This window comes from Rhinopithecus roxellana, chromosome 1 (assembly GCF_007565055.1).
Source record: "Rhinopithecus roxellana isolate Shanxi Qingling chromosome 1, ASM756505v1, whole genome shotgun sequence".
NCBI classification, from domain to species: Eukaryota; Metazoa; Chordata; class Mammalia; order Primates; family Cercopithecidae; genus Rhinopithecus; species Rhinopithecus roxellana.
In genome coordinates this window covers 157,879,645-157,902,328 of record NC_044549.1, presented here as the reverse complement: position 1 = coordinate 157,902,328, position 22,684 = coordinate 157,879,645, and the positions used below count along the sequence as shown (strand labels likewise).

The 22,684-nt window shown below is 39.3% G+C and overlaps 1 pseudogene; it reads left to right on the top strand.

The window, feature by feature from the left end:
• The window catches only part of LOC104655090, a 140,793-nt pseudogene that overhangs the window by 102,227 nt on the left and 15,882 nt on the right, over positions 1 to 22,684 (top strand).

Sequence of the window (22,684 nt, the reverse complement as noted above, 5' to 3'; positions counted from 1 at the left end):
TCTCCACATCCTCTCCAGCACCTGTTGTTTCCTGCCTTTTTAATGATCACCATTCTAACTGGTGTGAGATGGTATCTCATTGTGGTTTTGATTTGCATTTCTCTGATGGCGAGTGATGATGAGCATTCTTTCATGTGTCTATTGGCTGCATAAATGTCTTCTTTTGAGAAGTATCTGTTCACATCCTTTGCCCACTTTTTTATGGGGTTGTTTTTTTCTTGTAAATTTGTTTAAGTTCTTTGTGGGTTCTGGATATTAGCCCTTTGTCAGATGAGTAGATTGCAAAAATTTTCTCCCATTCTGTAGGTTGCCTGTTCACTCTGATGGTAGTTTCTTTTGCTGTGCAGAAGCTCTTTAGTTTAATTAGATCCCAATTGTCAATTCTGGCTTTTGTTGCCATTGCTTTTGGTGTTTTAGACATGAAGTCCTTGCTCATGCCTATGTCCTGAATGGTATTGCCTAGGTTTACTTCTAGGGTTTTTATGGTTTTAGGTCTAACATTTAAGTCTCTAATCCATCGTGAATTAATTTTCATATAAGGTGTAAGGAAGGGATCCAGTTTCACCTTTCTATGTATGGCTAGCCAGTTTTCCCAGCACCATTTATTAAATAGGGAATCCTTTTCCCATTTCTTGTTTTTGTTAGGTTTGTCAAAGATCAGATGGTTGTAGATGTGTGGTATTATTTCTGAGAGCTCTGTTCTGTTCTATTGGTCTGTATCTCTGTTTTGGTACCAGTACCATGCTGTTTTGGTTACTGTAGCCTTGTAATACAGTTTGAAGTCAGGTAGTGTGATGCCTCCAGCTTTGTTCTTTTGGCTTAGAATTGCCTTGGCAATGGGGGCTGTTTTTTGGTTCTACATGAACTTTAAAGTAGTTTTTTCCAATTCTGTGAAGAAAGTCATTGGTAGCTTAATGGTGATGGCATTGAATCTATAAATTACCTTGGGCAGTATGGCCATTTTCACGATATTGATTCTTCCTATCCATGAGCATGGAATGTTCTTCCATTTGTTTGTGTCCTCTTTTATTTCAATGAGCAGTGGTTTGTAGTTCTCCTTGAAGAGGTCCTTCACATCCCTTGTAAGTTGGATTCCTAGGTATTTTATTGTATTTGAAGTAATTGTGAATGGGATTTCACTCATGATTTGGCTCTCTGTTTGTCTGTTATTGGTGTATAAGAATGCTTGTAATTTTTGCACATTTTGTATCCTGAGACTTTGCCTAAGTTGCTTATCAGCTTAAGGAGATTTTGGGCTGAGACGATGGGGTTTTCTGAATATACAATCATGTCATCTGCAAACAGGGACAATTTGACTTCCTCTTTTCCTAATTGAATACGCTTTATTTCTTTCTCCTGCCTGATTGCCCTGACCAGAAGCTCCAACACTATGTTGAATGGGAGTGGTGAGAGAGGGCATCCCTGTCTTGTGCCAGTTTTCAAAGGGTATGCTTCCAGTTTTTGCCCATTCAGTATGATATTGGCTGTGGGTTTGTCATAAATAGCTGTTATTATTTTGAGATACATTCCATCAATACCAAATTTATTCCATTCAGTATGATATTGACTGCGGGTTTGTCATAAATAGCTGTTATTATTTTGAGATACACTCCATCAATACCAAATTTATTCAGAGTTTTTAGCACGAAGGGCTGTTGAATTTTGTCAAAGGCCTTTTCTCATTTATTGAGATAATCATGTGGTTTTTGTCTTTGGTTCTGTTTATATGCTGGATTACATTTATTGATTTGTGTGTGTTGAACCAGCCTTGCATCCCAGGGATGAAGCCCACTTGATCATGGTGGATAAGCTTTTTGATGTGCTACTGGATTCGGTTTGCCAGTATTTTATTGAGGATTTTTACATCAATGTTCATCAGGCATATTGGTGTAAAACTCTCTTTTTTTGTTGTGTCTTTGCCAGACTTTGATATCAGGATGATGTTGGCCTCATAAAATGAGTTAGGGAGGATTACTTCTTTTTCTACTGATTGGAATAGTTTCAGAAGGAATGGTACCAGCTCCTCCTTGTACCTCTGGTAGAATTCAGCTGTGAATCTGTGTGGTCCTGGACTTTTTTTGGTTGGTAGGCTATTAAATATTGCCTCAATTTCAGAGCCTGCTATTGGTCTATTCAGGGATTCAACTTCTTCCTGGTTTAGTCTTGGGAGAGTGTATATGTCCAGGAATTTATCCATTTCTTCTAGGTTTTCTAGTTTATTTGCGTAAAGTTGTTTATAGTATTCTCTGATGGTAGTTTGTATTTCTGTGGGGTCAGTGGTGATATCCCCTATATCATTTTTTATTGCATCTATTTGATTCTTCTCTCTTTTCTTCTTTGTTAGTCTTGCTGGCAATCTATCAATTTTGTTCATCTTTTCAAAAAACCAGCTCCTGGATTCATTGATTTTTTTTAAGAGCTTTTGTGTCTCTGTCTCCTTCAGTTCTGCTCTGATCTTAGTTATTTCTTGCCTTCTGCTAGCTTTTGAATGTGTTTGCTCTTGCTTCTCTAGTTCTTTTAATTGTGACGTTAGGGTGTCAATGTTAGATCTTTCCTGCTTTCTCTTGTGGGCATTTAGTGCTACAAATTTCCCTCTACATACCGCTTTGAATGTGTCCCAGATATTCTGGTATGTTGTATTTTGGTTCTCATTGGTTTCAAAGAACATCTTTAGTTCTGCCTTCATTTTGTTATGTACCCAGTAGTCATACAGGAGCAGGTTGTTCAGTTTCCATGTAGTTGAGTGGTTTTGAGTGAGTTTCTTAATCCTGAGTTCTAGTTTGATTGCACTGTGGTCTGAGAGACAGTTTGTTATAATTTCTGTTCTTTTACATTTGCTGAGGAGTGCTTTACTTCCAACTATGTGGTCAATTTTGGAATAAGTGTGATGTGGTGTTGAGAAGAATGTATATTCTTTTGATTTGGGGTGGAGAGTTCTGTAGATGTCTATTACATCCGCCTGGTGCAGAGCTGAGTTCAATTCCTGGATATCCTTGTTAACTTTGTGTCTCATTGATCTGTCTAATGTTAACAGTGGGGTGTTAAAGTCTCCCATTATTTGTGTGGGAGTCTAAGTCTCTTTGTAAGCCTCTAAGGGCTTGCTTTATGAATCTGGGTGCTCCTGTATTGGGTGCATATATATTTAGGATACTTAGCTCTTCTAGTTGAATTGATCCTTTTACCATTATGTAATGGCCTTCTTTGTCTCTTTTGATCTTTGTTGGTTTAAAGTCTGTTTTATCAGAGACTAGGATTGCAACCCCTGCCTTTTTTTGTTTTCCATTTGCTTGGTAGATCTTCCTCCATCCCTTTATTTTGAGCCCATGTGTGTCTCTGCATGTGAGGTGGGTCTCCTGAATATAGCACACTGATGGGTCTTGACCCTTTATTCAATTTGCCAGTCTGTGTCTTTTAATTGGAGCATTTCACCCATTTACATTCAAGGTTAATATTGTTATATGTCGTTTTGATGTTAGCTGCTTATTTTGCTTGTTAGTTGATGCAGTTTCTTCCTAGCATTGATGGTCTTTATATTTTGGCATGTTTTTGCAGTGGCTGGTACCCGTTATTCCTTTCCATGTTTAGTGCTTCCTTCAGGAGTTCTTGTAGGGCAGGCCTGGTGGTGACAAAATGTCTCAGCATTTGCTTGTCTGTAAAGGATTTTATTTCTCCTCCACTTATGAAACTTAGTTTGACTGGATATGAAATTCTCGGTTGAAAATTATTTTCTTTAAGAACGTTGAATATTGGCCCCCACTGTCTTCTGGCTTGTAGAGTTTCTGCCAAGAGATTTACGTTAGTCTGATGGGCTTCCCTTTGTGGGTAACCCCACCTTTCTCTCTGGCTGCCCTTAACATTTTTTCCTTCATTTCAACTTTGGTGAATCTGACAATTATGTGTCTTGGAGTTGCTCTTCTCGAGGAGTATCTTTGTGGCATTCTCTGTATTTCCTGAATGTGAATGTTGGCCTGCCTTGCTAGGTTGGGGAAGTTCTCCTGGATAATATCCTGCAAAGTGTTTTCCGATTTGGTTCCATTCTCCCCATCACTTTCAGGTACACCAATAAGACATAGATTTGATCTTTTCACATTAGTCCCGTATTTCTTGGAGGCTTTGTTTGTTTCTTTTTACTATTTTTTCTCTTAACTTCTCTTCTCACTTCATTTCATTCGTTTGATCTTTGATCACTGATACCCTTTCTTCCAGTTGATCGAATCGGTTACTGAAGCTTGTGCATTTGTCACATAGTTCTCGTGCCATGGTTTTCAGCTCTATCAGGTCATTTAAGGACTTCTCTACATTGGTTATTCTAGTTAGCCATTCGTGTAATCTTTTTTCAATGTTTTTAGCTTCTTTGCGATGCATTTGAACTTCCTCCTTTAGCTCGGAGAAGTCTGATCATCTGAAGCCTTCTTCTCTCAACTCGTCAAAGTCATTCTCCATCCAGCTTTGTTCCGTTGCTGGCAAGGAGCTGCATTCCTTTGGAGGGGGAGAGACACTCTAATTTTTAGAATTTTCAGCTTTTCTGCTTTTTTTTTCCCCCATCTTTGTGGCTTTATCTACCTTTGGTCTTTGATGATAATGATGTACAGGTGTGGTTTTGGTGTGGATGTCCTTTCTGTTTGTTAGTTTTCCTTCTAACAGTCAGGACCCTCAGCTGCAGGTCTGTTGGAGTTTGCTGGAGGTCCATTCCAGCCCCTGTTTGCCTGGGTATCAGCAGCAGAAGCAGAGGCTGCAGAAGAGTGAATATTGCTGAATAGCAAATGTTGCTGCCTGATCATTCCTCTGGAAGCTTCAGTCTCAGAGGGGTACCCAGCTGTGTGAGATGTCAGTCTGCCCCTACATGGGGGTGCCTCCCAGTTAGGCTACTCGGGAGTCAGGCACCCACTTGAGGAGGCAGTCTGTCCGTTCTCAGATCTCAAACTCCATGCTGGGAGAACTACTACTCTCTTCAAAGCTGTCAGATAGGGACATTTAAATCTGCAGAGGTTTCTGTTGTCTTTTGTTTGGCTACAACAAAAGACAACAGAGGTGTCTGTTGTCCTGTCCCCAGAGGTGGAGTCTACAGAGGCAGACAGGCCTCCTTGAGCTGTGGTGGGCTCCACCCAGTTCGAGCTTCCCGGCCATTTTGTTTACCTACTCAAGCCTCAGCAGTGGTGAGCACCCTCCTTCAACTTTGCTGCGACCTTGCAGTTAGATCTCAGACTGCTGTGTTAGCAATGCGGGAGGCCCTGTGGGCATGGGACCCTCTGAATCAGGCACGGGATATAATCTACTGGTGTGCCGTTTGCTAAGACCCTTGGAAAAGCACAGTATTAGGGTGGGAGTGACCCGATTTTCCAGGTGCTCTGTGTCATGGTCTCCCTTGGCTAGGAAAGGGAATTCCATTACCCCTTGCGCTTCCCAGGAGAGGTGATGCCTCGCCCTGCTTCAGCTCTTGCTTGGTGGACTGCACCCACTGTCCTGCACCCACCATCTGACACACCCCAGTGAGATGAACCTGGTACCTCAGTTGGAAATGCAGAAATCACCTATCTTCTGTGTCACTCATGCTGGGAGCTGTAGCCTGGAGTTGTTCCTATGTGGCCATCTTGGAACCACCACCGAAATGGTGTTTTTGTCTTCATTAAGTGTTTGGCAGAATACACTAGTAAAGCTCTCTGGTTCTAAAGTTTTGGGATTTGGTTTTGTTATTGATTTTTGTTTTTTGTGGGTTTTTTTTTTTTTTTTTTTTGAAGATTCCTAAATACGAATTATATCTCTTTAATAGATATAGAACTATTTTTTCTTAAATAACTTTTGCTAATTTTTTTCTTTCAAGGAATTGATCTATATTATCTATGTTGTTGAATTTATGTGTATAGAGTTATTTATAGATTTTGTTATTATCATGTTAAAGTCTGCAGGGTCTGTAGTAATATTCCTATTTCATTTCTGATGTTGATTATTTGTGTCTTTTATTTTTTCCCTGGAGAGTATGGATAGATGTATTGTATTAGCCTGTTCTCATACTGCTGATAAAGACGTACCTGAGACTGGATAATTTATACAGGAAAAAGGGTTTAATGGACTTACAGTTCCACATGGTTCGGGAGGTCTCATGATCATGGCAGAAGGCAAGGAGGAGCAAGTCACATCTTATGTGGATGGCAGCAGGAAAAGAGAGAGCTTGTGCAGGGGAACTCCTCTTTTTAAAACCATCAGATCTTGTGAGGTTTATTCACTATCCTGAGAACAGCACAGGAAAGACCTGCCCCCATGATTCAATTACCTCCCACCTGTTCTCTCCCACAACACATGGGAATTCGAGATAAGATTTGGGTGGGGATACAACCAAACCATATCAGGTATTATATATATTTTATTGAGCTTTTCAAATAATTGCCTCTTCGTTTCATTGACTTTTCCCCATTTTTCTGTTTTCTATTTCATTAATTTATGGTTTTATATTTATTATATCTTTCCTTTGGCTTTCTTTTGAGCTTATTTTGTTCTTCTTTTACTAGTTGCTTAAGGTGGAAGCTTATAGATTTGAAACTTTTCTTCTTTTTTAATATGTGCACTTAAAGCCAAAAATTTGAATCTAAACACTGCTTTAGCTACATCCCACATATTTTAATATGATGTATTTTTATTTATTTCAAAATATTTTTAAATTTACCTTATTTTCCTCTTTGATTCATAAATTATTTGGAATTATGTGCTTAATTTCTAAATACTGAGGGATTTTCCATATATATATATATATATATATATTTTTTTTTTTTTTTTTTTTTTTTAAGATGGATTTTCATTCTTCTCACCCAGGCTAGAGTACAGTGGCACAATCTTGGCTGACTGCAACCTCCGACTCCCTGGTTCAAGCAATTCTTCTGCCTCAACCTCCCAAGTAGCTGGGATTACAGACATGTGTCACCACACCTGGCTAATTTCTTTGTATTTTTAGTAGAAATGGGGTTCCACCATGTCGGTCAGGCTGGTCTCAAATTCCTGATCTCAGGTGATCCACCCTCTTCAGTTTCCCAAAGTGCTGGGATTACAGACATAAGCCACCACATCCGGCCCAGATATCTTTATTGATTTCTAGTTTGTTTTCATTAAAGTCAGAGAACATACTTTGAGTTATTTCAATTCTTTTAAATTTATTCAGGATTGTTTTATTATTCAAGATATGGTTTATCATAGTGAATATTCCATATGGATCTAAAAATAATGTGCATTTTGCTATTGGTAGGTAAAGTGTTTTTTGATGTCAGTTAGATCAAGTTTGTTGATGGTGTTGCTTAGATCTTCATACCCTTTCTGATTGTCTACTTTCTTGATTAGCTGGTAAGCTAGAAGTGCTGAAGTTACCAACAATAATTGGATTTGTCTATTTCTCTTTTCAGTTCTATTAGTACTTGCTATATATATTTGAAGTCTTCAACTATGGTAGTGGATTTGTCTATTTCTTCTTGCAATCTTTCAGTTTTTGTCTAATTTATTTTAACAGTGTGTTTTTTGGTGCTTACACAGTAAGGATTGTTATGTCTTCTTACAGAATTTGCCCCTTTATTATTATGTAATGCCCTCCTTTGTCCATAATAATTTCCCTTGCTCTGAAGTCTGCTGTGTCTGAAGTTAATATAACTACTCTAGCTTTCTTTTGATTAGTGTTAGCAAGGCATAACTTTCTCCATCTCTTTATTTAAACCCTATCTGTGTCTTAATATTTAATGGGAGTTTCTTGTAAGACAATATGTAGTTGGGTCTTTTTTTTTTTTTTTTATTTTGAGATGGAGTCTCGCTCTGTCGCCCGGACTGGAGTGCAGTGGCCGGATCTCAGCTCACTGCAAATTCTGCCTCCTGGGTTTATGCCATTCTCCCTGCCTCAGCCTCCCGAGTAGCTGGGACTACAGGCACCCGCCACCTTGCCCAGCTAGCTTTTTGTATTTTTTTAGTAGAGACGGGGTTTCACCGTGTTAGCCAGGATGGTCTCGATCTCCTGACCTCGTGATCCGCCTGTCTCGGCCTCCCAAAGTGCTGGGATTACAGGCTTGAGCCACCGCACCCGGCCTTGGGTCTTGTTTTGCATCCACTTTAACAGTCTCTGTCTTTTAATTAGTGTCTTTAGATCATTTACATTTAAAGTTATTTTGGTATATTTGGATGAATAGCTACCATATTTGCAACTGTTTTCTATGTGTAGCCTTTGTTTGTGTCTCCTCTTTTTTGGGTATTTCCTTCTTTTTCTGCCTTCTCTGGTTTTAATTGAGCATTTTATACCATTCTATTTTCTCTCCTCTTATAGCATATCAATTATTCTTCTTTTTAAAATTTTTTAGAGGTTGCCTAGAATTTGCAATATACATTTACAACTAATCTGTGTCCACTTTCAAACAACACTGTGCCACTTCATAGGTAGTACAATTATCCTTTTTTTTTTTTTTTTTGAGATGGAGTCTCGCTCTGTCACCCAGGCTGGAGTACAGTGGCACAATCTTGGCTCACTGTAAGCTCCACCTCCTGGGTTCACACCATTCTCCTGCCTCAGCCTCCTGGTAGCTGGGACTACAGGCGCCCACCACCACAACTGGCTAATTTTTTGTATTTTTTGTAGAGATGAGGTTTCACTGTGTTAGCCAGGATGGTCTCAATCTCCTGACCTCATGATCCACCCACCTCAGCCTCCCAAAGTGCTGGGATTACAGGCGTGAGCCACCGCACCAGGCACAATTATCTTATAATAGAGTAAGCCCAATCACTCCCTTCCATCCCTTATAAAATTGCTGCCCTTTGTGTCACTACCCATAAAGTATATCATCCAATATGTTATTATTTTGAACAAACTGTTAACTATTATTGGAGCAATTAAGGATAAGAAAATATTTTATTTTACCCTCATAATTTCTTCTCTAACACTCTTTCTTTCTTTATGTAGATCTGAGTTTCTGACCTATATTATTTCCTTCACTCTAAAGAAATTATTTTACCATTTCTTCCAAGGCATGTCTTGGGACAAGTTCCCTCACTTTTATCTAAAATGTCTTATTTCTTTTTCACTTTTAGAGGATAATCTTTCTAGACACAGAATTCTAAGTGGATAGCTTTTTTCTTTTGACACTTTAAATGTACTTCACATTCTTCTTGCTTGCTTCATTTCTGAAGAGAAGTCTAGTGTAATTCTTATCCTCATTATTTATGGGTAAGGTGGTTTTCTTCCCCTGGCTTCTTTGAAGATTTTCTGTCTTTGATTTTCTGTAGTTTGAATATGATGTGCTTTGGTGTCAGGATTTTTGTTTTGTTTTTGTTTTACCATGTATCCTACTTGATGTTCTCTAACCTTCCTGGATCTGTGTCTTGTTGGCTGTCATTAATTTTGGAAAATTCTCAGACATTATTACTCCAAGTATTTCTTCTGTTCCTTTCACTTTCACATTTTTGCCTCTGATATTCCCACTACATGTATGTTATACCTTTTGTAATTGTCCTAGAGTTCTTAGATATTCTGTTCCAGTTTTTCATTCTTATTTCTCTTTGCCTTTCAGTTCACCCCATTTCTATGAACACATCTTTAAGCCCACTGACTCTTTCTTCGGCCATGTCCAATTTACTGATGAGTCCCTTAAAGGCATTCCTCATTTCTGTTACTATGTTTTTTATTCTAGTATTTCCTTTTGATGCTTTTTTAGAGTTTACATCTTTCTTCTTACATTATTCATCTATTCCTCATGTTATACATTTTTTTCTTCTAGCACCCTTAGCACATTAATCATAGTTACTTTAAATTCCTCATGTGATAATTCCAAAATTTCTGCCACATCTGAATCTGGTTCTGACATTTCCTTTGTCTTTTCGGAATGTGTTTTTTGCTGCAAGCAGCTTCTTGACTTCTAGGCAACATTATCTTCCTTCTCTTGCTTTTCCAGTCGTTCTAAGACTTTTGCAACCAATTCCCTATGTTAAATCCCTCTCTGTTTAAACTACCTGGAAAGGTTTCAATTTTCCTATTCAATGATGACTAGGACAATAGGTGAAGTAGGGTCCTCACATGTGGTCTCTGGGGGTGCCATGCATAAGCCGCTAAAGGAGTTCTTATTAATACAAATAGAGAAAAATAAAATTTTTAAGTTGTGCCTTGTGGAACAGCAAAGAGATCAAGTTTATCACTGCAGTACAAATGATAAAAGAAAACAGAAGCTTAAATTCATAAATTTGCTTGTGTTCTTGTCCTGCTCTTAAGTATGCTATTTAGCCTGAACATGATATACACAGCTATTAAAATTAAATATGAACCCTGTGACATCTAGTGTGATAGGGAAACTGTGACCACCACCACTGCCATCAGGCCATAATCATACAGTTTGTGGCACTGCCACATCCATGCCAGGAATTCTAACTCACGGCCTTAAAATTTTTTAATTTAAAAAATCTATTAAAAATTAAAGGGAAAAACTATGATTGATGTCCTTCAATAGGTGAATGGATAAATAATAACTGTAGTCCATCTGTACAATGAAATATTATTCAGCATAAAAATATAGCTATCAAGCCACAAAAAGGTAGAGATGAGGCTAGGCATCATGGCTCGCACCTGCAATCCCAGCACTTTGGGAGGTCCAGGTAGGTGGATCACCTGAGGCCTGGAGTTCAAGACCAGCCTGGCCAACATGGTGAAACCCTGCCTCTACTAAAAATACAAAAATTAGCTGGGTGTGGTGGTGGGCACCTGTAATCCCAGCTACTCGGGAGGCTGAGGCAGGAGAATCGCTTGAACCCGGGAAGCAGAGGTTGCAGTGAGCCAAGATGCCATTGCACTCCAGCCTGGGTGAAAAGAGTGAAACTCTGTCTCAAAAATAAATAAATAAATAAAATTCTATATTTGAAAATAAAACTATTGTTACACTTAAAAGAATATTGTACAAAAGATGCTCAATTTAGAGATGGAGCCATTAGTTAATCCGTATAACAAGAGGAGAATCATATTTTCTCACAAATTTCATCCTTTCATACATTCCCATGGGAGCCAAAAAGTTAAGACATTATTATATCAGAAATAAAAACCATAGGTTGAATTGCCCCATAAGTAGGACTGTTCCTAAGGCAAGTTTTGGAACTTTCTGTTTTGTAGAAATTAATCCTTCCACAAACATCCCAGAAACTGCAAGCTTAACTTCATATTTATATAAAGAGAAGGAGAGAAAGGAACACAGACCAATATACACATACCATTTTAGAATGCAGTGTCTTGCAAACACAATCACATTTGCTTCTTCATGCTAAATAAAGATTGCAGGGACATTCAGAAGTGAAATTAAATGAGGGAATGATAACAGTATGCTTGAGTAGTTTTATTTGTGCCAGTCTGGAAAAGTATATGACACCTCAAAGAAAGAAATAAGAGTACAGCTGAATGACAGCATATTTATTGCTTATTGTAAGAAAAACATGAAGTATTTCAAAGTCATAAAACTATATTTGATAAATATTGTTTAAGACCATAAACATAAACAAAACTTTGTTTATAACAGGACCTTACTCAAACTATAGTTCATCCATGCTTCTGTGATGGTTAGTTAAAGCTAGACTCTGATTGAATAGCAAGAGAGATTTTTCAAAGAATGGTAAGTAGTTCACAAAATCCCCTGGAAAGCTAGAGAAACAGGCTTGAGATGAGCTCCCAGGAACAATTTCTAAACCCACACTGCAGAACTAGTCTGATGACAAAAATGTTATCGCTACCACTGCCACCAAGCAGTATTTATGAGTTCGTACCACTACCACATCCATGCCAGAAATTCTACCTCACAGCCTTAACCTCCCAAAAGGAGAGAGATTTATTTTAAGGACTTGGCTCACATGACTGCAAAGGCTTGGCAAGTACAAAATCTGATAGGATAGACCAGCTGGGAAAAATTGCAGTAAGTCCAAAGGCAGTCGCTTGAAACCCAGAGAACAGCCAATGTTGCCGCTGGAGTCCAAAGGCCATCTGCTGGCAAAATTCCCTCTTGCTTGGGGAGAGGCTAGACTTTTGTTCTGTTCAGGCCTTCAACTGATTGGATGAGGCCCACCCACACAATGAAGGGCGATCTGATTTGCTCAAAGTCCCAATTTAAATATTAATCACATTCAAATACACCTTTACAAAAACATCCAGAATAATGTTGGACCAAATGTCTAGATGCCATGGCCCAGCCAAGTCAACACGTACACTTAACCATCACGTTATTCCAGCTCTATTCTGTCACAAGCTTTTGGGTAAAGGTTTGGCAAAGATCTGATGAACAAAGTGAATCAGTGAGGGTTCAAGCAGGAAAAAGATGGCACACTCAGAAAGATAATTTCAAAAGTTTATTAGGGGGGCTGTTTGCAATGGTGTGGGAAAGGGTGGTAAAGCACCCAAAAACTAGCAACAGGGGGAAACTGTTACTGCACCTAGATCTGAAGGGCCAAGGGAAAGGAGCTATTCTGGAACCTGGTGAGAGCTTCCCTTCCCAAGCTGGGCTCTTAGGTATAGAAATGTAACAACAGCAGGAACACTTCTCGGCATGGATGGAGCTGGGGGTTAGTGTCCCCTCTGCGCTCTTCTCCCGCTCTCCAACTGCCTGCTATTGCTGCCATTGGCCAAACCCAACCAGAAGCAAGAGACAAGGAAACCTTGGTGATATAGTCCATCCAAGTCAGCTTCCTGGAGGATGGGATAGGTAGAGAATGGTGGAGAGTGGATCTGGAGGGACAAACAGAAGAAACCCATATCACCCAAAGCCCAGCTCAGAGGCCTAAGCACCTGCTGTTGGAGAGTCCAGGAAGGTGAGCTCTGCTTCAGGAGGTGGATTTTAAATGATGGAAAATTCCAAAGTAGAAAAAAGGAAGGTGTTCCAGTGATGCTCAGTGGCTACAAACAGGACAACTGTCCTCTTTAAACTCTATCAGTTACTGCTCCCAAAATCATGGACATCTTCAAGCAGTAGCCACTGCTGTGGTACACACCTTTCCAGTCTCAGAAAGCTGAAAACAACAAGGACACCTCCTCACACGCAGGCCTTTCTCTTCTCTTCTAGAATTTTCTTTCCCCTAGGACCACAAACTCTTTGCATTTTCATCCAGGCCAATATCTTTTCTCTTGGAGGAGATTGTACATTTCCTAATATTATCTGAGAGAAAGAAACAAGAAACAAATGAACATGCTTGCACAAAATTAAAAGTTTTCATTCCAGCAAGGACACTGAATATATAATTTAGTGCCCAAATCTCCTACTTAATCTTAGAAATACTCAAAGTCAAAGGACCTTGGCCTGAATCAAGGAGAGATTCAGAAAGGACACACAGCGGCCTCCTGCTGTCCCTGTGGCAGCTCAGGTGATGAATCACCAATCTGCAGTTTGGGGCAATGGAAACTGGCATCGGTCCATGCAGTGAATTCTCAGGGTTTTATCTTGCCTTGGCATTCATTTTGAATACAAGTTTAACTTTCTCATACCAGAAGCAGGGCCCAGTCTTCCTGGACACAGTTTCCATTTCTACACCACACTGAAATGGCTCAAGACAGTGGCCAGAGATAAGAGCTTAGAGGTATCTCTCCCACCTGGCAGACTGGGCTCCCTGTTTTCCTGCCACTTCTTTCAAACAGACCATTCAGACATTTGCCTGCAAACTTAGTGATCCACATTATTCTCTTATATATGCTCTAGGTGCCACATGCTCGCTCTCGTGCTCTCGCTCTCTCATTGTCTCTCTCTCTTTCTCTCTCTCTTTCTCTCTCTCTCTCTCTCTCTACCTGCCTGAGCCTTCTTTACTGCCTTAGGTGATCCAGGAACAGAAGACTGCCCTCCTGACCCATTATGTCTTCCTTGCTCGGGATCTGTAAGTAAAAATCTTTGAACTTGTTTCCTCTTTGTTGATGTATTGAATTTGCACATTCCACCTGAAGAATCAGGGGCTTCCCCAAGTCAGGATTTCCCTGGGACACTGGAAAGAATGTGAGGTCAGGCTTCCAGGGCCAGAGTGATGGTCAGGCAGGCATAAAGTGGACAGGGGACAGACAAGAGCCGCAAGGATGTTTGCCAGTATGAACAAGCCTCCCATGTGTGAGACCCCCAGTCACAGGTTGAACCACTAGGCTTAAGGCCATCTGCCATGTAAAGAAGTATAGTATACTGAGAGAGGCAACCATAAACGCCCACAGGCAGCTGCCCCTGCGCAGAGTCACTAGCCACTCTGATACTGGAACCCCAATTTAGCTGCAGACTTTCAAAACAGCTTCTCCTCCAGGTGTCTTCTAAAAACCACATACACACCATGCAAATTTAATATTAAAGTCTAGAGCTTTTACCGCATAAACCATCCCTGTAAAACTTGACCAAGGTCAGAAGTTACAACTGGTAGCCCATGGATCAAATCTGCTCTGCAAAGTATTTCATTGGGCTGCATTCTGTTAACCTACATCAACTTTAACATCATTTTTTTTTCTTTGCCAGCATTTAAACATTGGGAAATTCAAAACCAACATTCAAAGTACAAGATTCTCCTGAAAATTAGAATGCTCTAGGAAAACTGGGCTCATATCCAACAGCACAACACAGCAGCACTCAACAAGAGCTGAGAAATCCCTGACTTCTTCTGATAGGATATGTGCTGTTCAGGTCACCACTTTTGTGCCCCAGAAGCCAAGGCTGACCATGAGTAACTGATTATCATTTTATTCCTGCTATTGTTTTTCTTAGAGTTATGTTAGAGAGATGAGTATTTTTCACACACATCTCTATCAAAATACAATGAAATTTAGACTAAGAGAACCATGTTTCAAGAGAAAGGAGAGGATGTATATTTTTGTGCTGAAGTGATCCAGCCTGTCTCACTCATTTATGCTTTCTGCATAAGTCTGAGTCACATTTGAGGCTGTGATACCTGGTGTGACCCTCATCAACTTCTTTAGACCCACTTTTGCCTCTTAGTTCCTTATTTGACTTAACTTGCGTATATAATTCTAAACTTCTGTTTAAATACAAAATGTGACCTATGGTCTTGTCTGACCCATGGTAATGGAGACACCTGATTTCTTCTTTATTCAGTTATTCAGTATTCATTCAACAAATAATTACTGAGCATTATGGGCAAAGCACTTTGCTAAGCACCAGAGATACAGATCCTATCCCTTGTAGAACAACCAGTCTCTGCTTTTCTAGAAATGAACTGGAGTTTATTATGACGGACGAGCCTCATTTTTCACTGAGTGACTTCACAGCTTATTTCTAAGCCAGCACACTGGCCTGGAAAAGTGTTCTTGAATATGGTGATTTTATTTCTATTAGAAGAAATTGGACAAAGAGGTAGAAGGACAAAAATCATTTTCACTAACTGGGGCCCAAATATTTTCACTACTATATCAGTCAGGTTAAGCTGCTGTGCTGCAGTAACAAATGACCCCAAGTTTGGTCTATCACAGATCAGCTTATAGTGCTTCTCCAGGTCAGCTTCACCCTGGGGCTCAGACTGATAGAGCTGTTTGTGACCTGGCTGGTTTGTAGCAGAAAGAAAGAGCTATGGTAAAACCACACAAGAGCCCTTAGATCTTCTGTTTGCAAGTCTCATACATCACTTTCGCTTACATTCCTTTGGGCAAAGCAAGTCGCATGGCCATACCTGAGTTCAGCAGGTCAGGGATATATAACCCTCCAGCAGAACAGATACCACAGGAAGGGCATTTCAGTGAAAGACAATATTTTCAACAATAACACAATCTATCACAAATAGCAATACAAGCAGCCACTGGATGATGAGGGTCATCTGGTTCCTAGAAATCAAAATAAAAACAGTGTTGGCCTAAAAATCGTGTCTGCAACAAATTGATAGTCTCTAATGAAAAAGCCAAATAACATAGCCGAGGAAGAAAATGAAAATCTCAGAGTCACTTGTGTTCCCTCGTTCCTCACTGAAACAGCCCCAGCCACATGTTTTCCTCACAAGGCAGATGAATGCTCGCTATGTATCATGACCCCATTTAAGGTGAAGTTTCCTCCTGCCTTCTCATCATAGCCTGAAACAGGAAGCCTAGAAAATTGTTTTGGGGGGGATATTAAATAACTTCCTGATTTAATTGATGGATGAATAATAACTTCTAAAATTAGCTCTGCATTTCATTACATAATGTCTGAGTGAAATCTGCTCAGCTTACCTGAAATCTTAGGAAATGCAAATACTGAACAAACTCCCTTTAAGCTCCTAAAATTGTTATTCTCCAGTTTTCTTCCAGTCCTTACATACAGGGAGGGGAGGGCAACTCACATCCATTTGTATAGCTTCTCTCTCCAAGAGCACCCACAGGTTTATAATTATAACCATCCAAAGGCCTTTATTCTCTCTTCACCCCTTTAGAAGAAGACAAAAATTGGGCATAAAGATTGATAACTGTAATTACTTCCCACTCAAGCTAACTTTTACCTTTACTCCCCCAAAATTTACCAGTAGAAATTATAAAATACAGATGCAGAAGGCAGCTGTGTTATTCATAAAGATCTAGCACAGGAATCAGAGGACTGTAATACACAAATGCCTAGCAGACAGGAAAGAAATCCTCCTTGTCCCCAGAAAAGAAGGCCCTTAACCTCAATAGGGAGAAGCGGGAGAGGAATCCTGAGGCTTTTAAAACAATTATCCATATCTGCAGACCATCTGAGTTGCAGTTTATTTGTTTAGGTTACTTTCAGCCTCAAAGAGACATATATTGAAGTTCCCCAAGTTATTCTACTATAGGCTACACGTGTTGATTCCAGGATAAAACATAATTAAAAAATAGAAATATTCTTATCATGAATCCAAAACTCTTTTTGAAACTGCCCTTGCAAAAAAACAAAGCTAACTGTCTTTTCTCATTCCCGGGCATAGACCAAGCTAACTGTGAGAGGAATTTAGTTTATAGTTGAACTTTAAAATGAAGATGATAACAGCCCCTTCCCAAAATGAACCCCCTCTTTATTCAGGGACTGAAACTACCTTTGTAAAACTAATAAATTGGCTTCAAGGTTAGAATTATGGTTCAGAAGCCATGTGGCCAGAGGTCACAAGATTTGTAACCTCCCCAATTGCTACTATATATGACATCACTATTGTAAAACCTTAACTGGTGTTTCACAGCTTGCATTTTTGTAGACTAGCTGGAACCATCTAGACCAGTAACCCATACCAAGAAACAGGTTCAGCTGGTCTTGTGACTCCTACCCAGGAAGTGACTCAAGAAGACAGCTTCAACTTCCTGTGATTTCATTCCCAACCCAATCAATCAGCATTACACATTCTCTACCCTCCTGCCTACTAAATTATCCTTGAAAAACTCTAGCCTTTGAATTCTCAGGGAGGTTGATTTGATTAATAACTCCCATCCTTCAGCTTGGCTGGCCATGTGATTATCAAATTCTTTCTCTACTGCAACCCTGTTGTCTCAGGTAATTAGCTTTATCTGTGCAATGGGAAAGAAGAAACTGTCTGGCATTACATTCTGTAAAGATCTAAATATGGGAGGCCAAATGTGCTCTTTCAAATTTAAGCTCCTGAGCCCATATTACCACTTCCTCTACCACTGATTTCTAACCTCAGCAAGTATTGAGCAAGCATTTGTACAGCAGGTGTACATACAAGACAGAATGGTCAAATAAACAAGCACCCAATGTAGTCTTAGAGAAATCTTTCCCATAAAACATCAGATTTGCATTTTCATTAGCTTCAGTTTATTAACAAGGAAACCTGGAAAAGTTTCCATAGAGAAGCTGAGGAGTATAGTGGGAAATTTTCTCAAAGCCAAGCCGCAAAGATGGCATTATACACTGCAAAAGTGGGTGCCTTCTAAGATGCAAGAGATATAATCAAAGAAGAAAGAATGATGTGCATATAGTTGTGATTGAGTGGTAAGGTATTGGGTTTGTACTAGAGATATAGACATTAATAAGATAGACACAATTTCTGCCCCTCATGGAGCATATAGTTTATGAGGAAAGGTGGATGAATACTTGGAAATTTGATAAGCATTGTGAAAGAGGAGGTGGAAGGAGTTGTGGATTATAGAATGAGCATTTAATTTGGGGCAGTTAGAAAAGGCTTTCTTAATCAGTATATCAAAGAGATGTCTGCATTCCCATGTTAGTGCAGCATTATTCACAATAGCCAAGATATAGAATCAACCTAGGTGTCCAACAAATGAATGAATATAGACAATGTGGTATATATAAACAATGGAATATTATGCAGCCTTAAAAAGAATGAAATTCTGCCATTTGCAGCAATATGAATAGAACTGGAGGTCATTAAATGAAGTGAAATAAGCCAGGCACAGGAAGACAAATATTGCATGTTCTTACTCATATGTGGGGGCTAAAAAGTGAACCTCTTGGAGGTAGAGAGTAGAATGGTGGTTATGAGAGGCTGAGAAGAGAAGGGAGAGAAATGAGGAGAAATTGGTTGAATAACTGGAAGAGAAGAACTGTATTATTCCCAAAATTTAGAAAAAAGATCAATATTGGAGGTGATAAATATCCCAATTACCCTGGTTTGATCATAACACATTGTATGCAAGTATCAAAATAACATATGCACCCCCAAAATATGTATGACTATTATATATTAACTGTTAAACATTTTAAAAATAAAATTTAGGAAAGAAAAGGCTTCCTTGAGGAAGTGGCTTGGAAGCTGAGACCTAAATGTTGTGTGGTCTATTAATTAGAACACATGGCAGCTCATACTGCTGCCCACAGCAATTCTCACTGTTGTCAGCTCCCCACCTTTGCATCTGAGAAGCTCCCACCAGGCACAGTGCATCACAGTCATCAAAGCTCAGCAGCAAGCCACCCACCTTATTCCATTAGGAAGACAACAAGACAGAAAAGTGGAGAAATATGTTGAAAACTATTATCAGTCCAAGAAAGCTTAAATGGAAAAACCCAAAGTTGATTAGATGGGTCATCACAGAAGTGAGCTGATTTGAATTCTGTAAAATAGATAATCACAAACTCCTGCCAAAATCACGATCACTACTTCCCACAGTCAAGAAGAGTGCTCCACGTTTTTTGACACAGTCTTTAAAAGATAATGAGATACAAAACCTCATCTTTATAAATGAAACAAGAAGGAGGAACTTCTTGTCAATCTTTTGACAAAAGTATTTGAACACTTTCCTTCTAGATTGGTAGAAAAAGAAAAATAACATCGGGTGTTATCAACAGCCAATATGACTCTGAAATGTAAAGATAAATGTACATTGATTTTCTAAAATGCCATGTTTCAGTCAGAACTGTAGCATTTGATCCTATATTTCTCAGTAACAACAATAAGCAACTATTTCCCTTAACCAGCAATAATCTAGTTGGCAAACAGATGCATGCAGCTTGATCCAACTAACAGGGCTGGATGTGGAGACCTCTTAGCAAATTGATTAGGACAACTACATGAGTATTAATGTTTTGTCTTTTGAAAGTGTATGATCATAACAAATAAACATGTTCTTTGATTTAATTCCCATAATTAGGATCCCAGTTTCTTCTGGGGTTATTCTAACCACATGTGACGTCTTGGTCATTAGCTACACAAAGAGAACCTGAGATGAACCAAAGAAGGTTGTGAGAACCTTTAACAGAAAGTCCAAGGTGTGTTGCCCTCAACATTGGCATTACAAGAACACCCTCCAGCTGCCTTCTCCTTTTACCTATGATAGGTCCTACTTGTCCTCATTCCTTTGCCAAAGCAAATTAAACCAAGCTCTCTTTGCTAACCTTGAAGGCATTCTAAGGTGGATCAAAAAACTATGTTAGCTAAGACAGTTTTCTTTTCAGCCAAGAGCAGAGACTCAAGGAGCCCTGACTATCAAAAGCACTCACTCAGCTACCAGAAATTCTTTTGTTAAGGCAAAGAGGCCACATAGGTGCATCAGTCCTGGTACTCTGTGGTGTATGTCAACAGGCAGGAAGACTTCAGAGGAAATTGTTTCTGGCCTTTCTTTGAAATAAATGTAACTATAACTTTGAGTTTGGGGATGTACAAGTCCCTAAGTGAACTCCTGGGTAATCTCATACATTGTGATACATTCACTACTTGGAAATAAAAGTCTGTGAGTAACATCTTATTCTTCTCAGGAAGAATCTCTTGAGAAAATTATAGCAAAGCAATAGAATGTTTTGTTTTCTATTTAAAAATAAAAACGACTGACAGTATCATTTTCTATTTTGATATTTTTGTCATGAAAAAGTTGCCTTTTGCCTTATTTGCAATGTGATTTGAACAATGATGATTTTACCATTCATATGTTATAAGGATGGTTACAATCTTCCCACTAGGGCTAATATTCATCAAACTAGTCAATATACTTGATTTCCTCCAAATATTCATGAAGCATTTAAAAAATTGATTTCTCAGTTGTGAATCAGTTGGATGAAGTAAAATGCAGGGAGTTTTCAACACACAGGTCAGTTTTCAGTATTCTGTGATTTGTAGTAGATTCAGTCCTTCTTCAAAACAATATGCCAGCACAACCATTGGATGATTTATTGCATTCCCTTCCTGAACTTCCTTCGCCTCTCTGCCCCCAACACCAAAAAAATCCAAACAAAACAAAAGGTTTAAGATATAAATATTAGCTGATAGACTGTCAACGTTCCAAATATCAATAAGAGAAATAAAAGGCCACACACTGATTATTAGTTTAACTGTCAGTAGACTCAAGGACATACAAAATGACCTCAATCTGTCTAAATGACTGCCTTTTGTCTACCTGGTCCAGACCTGTTTGAAATTATACAAACTCAGATTCTATTTGGAATATTCACAAGCCCTTTCTGTTCATATAATTCCCTTTTAAATTGACTAATGGTCTCTTCCTTTTCTGCCTTCTACTCTCTCTCCTCCCACACTCTTAAAGGTTTTGGCTTCTAGGAGTGACATGACTGAACTATTCAGAAGCTTTTTCATGGCTCTAAAGGAAAAAACCTTTGACATTTTCACATAGGGAGCTTTCCTTTGTGATACAGACAAATCATTTAAGTTCCACATTATGTTCTTAATTATACACACTTCCTAAGTAGCTGTGGTTTTATTTTCTGTTTTTAAATGTTAATTAAGAAGATCATCAATGTTCTTACAGTTTTATTTATCATTTTCACATGGACAGTATTACACTTGGCACAATGCAGCATTCCAGTTTTCCCTAAAAAAAAAAAAAAAATCCAAGAAATATTCTTCCTACTCTTTTCTCTTCCCTAATAAAATCTCTGCTTCAAGCACCCCCCAAAAAAATAGACCTATTTGCTTCCTTCCTTTTTCTGTTTTTTCCTTCTAAACATAGGGAATTTGTTTCCAGGAAAGAGAAACGTGGGGCTGGGGTACAAGGATGGGAGTGAAACTTACTTTTCATGTGTTTCATTTTCTATTGGTTATGAAAACTTCCCCAACTTACATCAACAAATGTATCAGCTCATGATCAGAACTCTCACGTGGCTTAACTGATATCTCTGGCCTGGGTTTCATAAGGCTGATATCAAGGTATCAGCAGTGCTGTATTCCTTACCAGAGGCTCTGGGGAAGGATCTGCTTTAAACTCATTTGGGCTGTTGGCAGAATTCAATGCCTTGTGGTTGTAGGGCTGAAGTCCCTGTTTCCTTGCTGGCTGTCAGTCAGTCACTGGTCTTTGAGGCCATCTGCATTTCACATGGTGTCTCCAGCAACAGCTGGTCAAATCTCACTCATATTTGGAATCTCTCTGCCTTCCTCTGCTGCTACATCTCTTGGACTCCAGCCTGAGTAATTCCTGTTTCAAAGGGGTCATTTGATTAGATTGGGTCCACCTACAGAATCACAGATATTCTCCCTATCTTAAAGTCCATAACCTTAATTACATATGAAAGTTTTTTCGTTTTGTTTTGTTTGTTTGTTTGTTTTTCCATGTAACATATTCACAGGATCCAGGGATTAGACTGTGGACATCTTTGGGAGGGAGGCATAATTTTACCTTCCACATCACCGTATATTTTTCATTGTATTTTGAATTTATACCCTATGTAAGTATTACCTATTCAAAAATGTATTAAAATAATAAAAAAGGACATATGGAACAACAATAGGGTAACATTTACATAAATTGTAGTTCATTTGCTGAGCACTAACCAAGTGCCAGGTTCTGTTCAAAGTGCTGTATGTACATATTACCCAATTTTTTCATCACCACATTATGGTCTGAGGAAGTCAAGGCCCAGAAGGGTTGTGTTTGCCCAAGGTCACACAGTTGGTGTGTGGTAGAGTCTTGCATGTCCAGAGGTATCTTATACCACCAGGGCCTGCTTCTAAGCACTCTGCAGCACTGCTTGGCAAATCCCAGCTTAGGGAAACCTCTGCCGTAATTCCTTCTTCCTCTTTCCCTCATGCGCAGATTTCTCTAGGGGAATCAATGGCTGAGGGAAGCAACGTTCAGTGCAGCACGCTTTAGAGAGCCTGGGGAAAGCTTTCTGGTTCTAACAGATTAGCTCCCTGTTCATGCCATTTCCCCTCTGCCCAACCCAGGTGGGAGAAAGCCAGAGACCACCCCCAGGTTCAGTAGCTTGGGTTAGGTACAGGCTAGTGAGAATGAGGCACTGGGTGTAATTTTTAGAAATGGCAGGTGACAAAGCCCCCTCCCTCCCTACACCTGTTTCCAAGTATCAGATGCACGTATTACCCCAAAAGCAACTGA